Source organism: Nomascus leucogenys, chromosome 7b (genome assembly GCF_006542625.1).
Source record: "Nomascus leucogenys isolate Asia chromosome 7b, Asia_NLE_v1, whole genome shotgun sequence".
In the NCBI taxonomy this organism is placed as follows: Eukaryota; Metazoa; Chordata; class Mammalia; order Primates; family Hylobatidae; genus Nomascus; species Nomascus leucogenys.
In genome coordinates this window covers 67,680,916-67,684,405 of record NC_044387.1, presented here as the reverse complement: position 1 = coordinate 67,684,405, position 3,490 = coordinate 67,680,916, and the positions used below count along the sequence as shown (strand labels likewise).

The 3,490-nt window shown below is 39.9% G+C and overlaps 1 pseudogene; it reads right to left on the bottom strand.

Annotated features, from left to right (window-relative positions):
* Positions 1–1,942: 1,942 nt before the first annotated feature.
* Positions 1,943–2,768, bottom strand: LOC101179519 (annotated as a pseudogene).
* Between the last annotated feature and the right edge of the window lie 722 nt (positions 2,769–3,490).

Here is a 3,490-nt window from a genome sequence, read left to right as displayed (position 1 = left end):
CTTTAATCCATTTTGAATTAATTTTTGTATAAGGTGTAAGGAAGGGATCCAGTTTCAGCTTTCTACATATGACTAGCCAGTTTTCCCAGCACCATTTATTAAATAGGGAATCCTTTCCCCATTTCTTGTTTTTGTCAGGTTTGTCAAAGATCAGATAGTTGTAGATATGGGGCATCATTTCTGAGGGCTCTGTTCTGTTCCATTGATCTATATCTCTGTTGTGGTACCAGTGCCATGCTGTTTTGGTTACTGTAGCCTTGTAGTATAATTTGAAGTCAGGTAGTGTGATGCCTCCAGCTTTGTTCTTTTGGCTTAGGATTGACTTGGCGATGTGGGCTCTTTTTTGGTTCCATATGAACTTTAAAGTAGTTTTTTCCAATTCTGTGAAGAAAGTCATTGGTAGCTTGATGGGGATGGCATTGAATCTATAAATTACTTTGGGCAGTATGGCCATTTTCACTATATTGATTCTTCCAACCCATGAGCATGGAATGTTCTTCCATTTGTTTGTATCCTCTTTTATTTCATTGAGCAGTGGTTCGTAGTTCTCCTTGAAGAGGTCCTTCACATCTCTTGTAAGTTGGATTCCTAGGTATTTTATTCTCTTTGAAGCAATTGTGAATGGGAGTTCAATGAGTGAAAGAATTCTTAACAACACATTAAAATATTAACCCTCTCTTTTAACTTCACTGTAACCTGTGAATTATGCATCATTTTTCTGTTTTCACTTATAGCTTTGGAAGGCCTATCGTCTGCTTATTTGATCTATAATCTCTTCATAAAACATATAAACTGGCTCTTGCCTTAAATCCAAATTGCCCTCATCATCCAAATTAAGCATAGACATATAGTCATAGATTTATAGCAATGATTTATACAGATATAGATTTATACAGATATAGATTTATACAGAAATGGTTACTTAAAGGAAATCAACATTAAACATGAAACTCAACAGGCCATATTAAACCCACATTAAATCCACCTGAGCTGCACTCTCCTCTTGACAGGGTAATCGTTAGGGGGACTAGTGAGGCTGAAGGGTGAAGTGATTGCACAGATGGTGGGAGGGTGGAAGACAGGTGTTTGAATAGACACAACCTTCTCACTAGGTCTGTCCAACTCAATGATTCTCAATATATTTTTCTCGCCCCACAAGTTCCATTTTTATTCACAGTGGTTTTGCAGATGGTAACTGAGTAAACAGATACAAATGACAGCAAAGTGTGTTTAAATATTAAACATGACATTGACATGGGCTGATCTAGCCTTTGGAAAGATAATTGTGTACAAGATGTCCTTTTGTGATGACAGGCCCTAAGTGTTTAATGCCGCCAGTGGCCATGAATCCTAAAAGCTACAAGCAGGTTTGGGTGCTGGAAGAGCATCATCAAATCTTAAGAATTGTATGTGATCCCTTACGTTAGAGTGAACAGTGCATTGTCTTTCCTAGTCCCTATCACCATAGAAGGGAACAAGCATGTATAATAGGTCAGCTTATGTCAATATATTTACAATAACATACAGGAATATAGGAAGACAACAGGAAGCTACATTATGCTGAATCTGGCCCTGCTGGAGATCACTCCACACGAACTGGCAGCATTTAGTCAAAAGTCCTTGAGATAGCCATGCTGGAATGTTAGAAGCTAGTCACTGTACTACGTAAGAAGTACAGATTTTGGACTCCATTGTTTCAGAATAAAGCAAAAGGGACAGGTGACTTGTCTGAAGAGGACTGCAATTGCATCCTAAACTCCATTAGGAAAGGATAATATGAGCCTTGCTGTGGAGAAAGTGAGTCAAGTTGGTAGAGAATGAAAGATCCGAGTTGTATTCTTTCTTTTATACACAATGCTAGTGATGCCACTCTTTGACTCTAACCACATTCTGACCTTCAGCAAGATTCCATCTTAACAGAAAAGGACCACAAATTCTCACCCTACAGCAGCCAGATAAAAAGATTGTGGACACCGAGCATCACATTACTTTCATGGGGGACAAAGGCAAGTGCTGTTCTGCACACGGCACTCACAGGCTCACTGTCTCCATCCCTCTCATCAGTGTTTCAGCACTGAGCCTGGTCAGAATGGTAACACGTGGGAGAAGCAGTAGGGCTGCTCTCTTTTCTCTCTGCAAACACATGCATAGGAAGCACTGCATGTGCTCTACCTGAGCAGGCTCCTTGGGACTGTAAACAAGTCTAGGATGTTGGAAATTAGAATCTTATTTACTTATTCATACAATATATTGAGTGCTTGTCAGCTGATAGGACCCATGGCAGGTGCTGGGAACAGAGGATGTGCCAGATGGATGTGGCCTCTGTCTTTATAGGACTTACAGCCAGCTGGGGGTCATAGCACACGAACAATTATACAAGTAAGTATTAAAGTATAATTAGGTGAATTGATGTATATAGAAGAAGTAAAATTTATGGAGAGCACACACCTCAAAGTGGCCTGGCCTAGGCTGGGAGTTAGGAAAGCTTGTCTGAGGAAAACAGTGTTTATGCTGACACAGAAAGCACGAATATTGGTTAGCCAGATGAAGAATAGGGAAGAGTGTTTTAGTTTTGGGGCAGAACAAACCTGAAGTCCCTGGGATGGGAAAGCATTTGCACATCTGAGGAGGAAAATGAAGATCAGCACAGTTGAACATAAAGATGAGATTTGCAAGGGCAAGTTGGTGTAATTCCTTGTGGTAATGTATCCCTTGTGCAATGGGAAACTGTTGAAAAGTCTAAATAGAGATAGTGTGGTGTTATTTTTAAAAGTTCATTTTGGACCTCATGAATGACTAGAGATACCAAAGGTGGAGGTGGGAAAAGGGGCTAAGAGACTACTGTAACAATGCAAGTGAAGAGATGGTGGTGACGTGGACTAGGCTGGGTGATGTGAATGGAGAGAGACATATGCACATATGTTAATTGGCTTTTCCCGAAGCCCTACCTGAGCCATGTCCTTTTTCACAGCTAATTAGGCCAAAGCATTTAAATCAGATCTTACTTTCCGGGAAAGAATTGCTTCCCTTTCTGTAAATGCGCACAGTGGTACTTGTATTGTCAAGACTAATGCTTAGTTCAGCCAGTCATCATCGGGAAGATTCTAACAGTGTAAGGCTAATTCGTGTACTGGATGATACTGGATTAAAAGTGAAGCTATAGTACTTCTACCCCTTGATAAGCTGTCCTCTATACATGGTACATTGAGAAAGCTGATTGCAAGTAATTAATAAGATTACAACTGTAATTTAATATGATTAAGTGAAGCACCAAGGTGTACCATAAATAATTTAAACCGTCAGAATTGTAAATGAACAATCTGCATTTTATTTAGACCACCAATCTTTTCTTACCCAGGTAACTGACAATGGCTACTCTATGTCTTAATCCATTTGTTTCCTGTCTCTTTATCCTAGCCCACTCTTCTCTACTGGGCTTTCTGTTGTGTGGTGGAATCCTCTGTGTTTCACCACTTTCTTGTCATGCCAA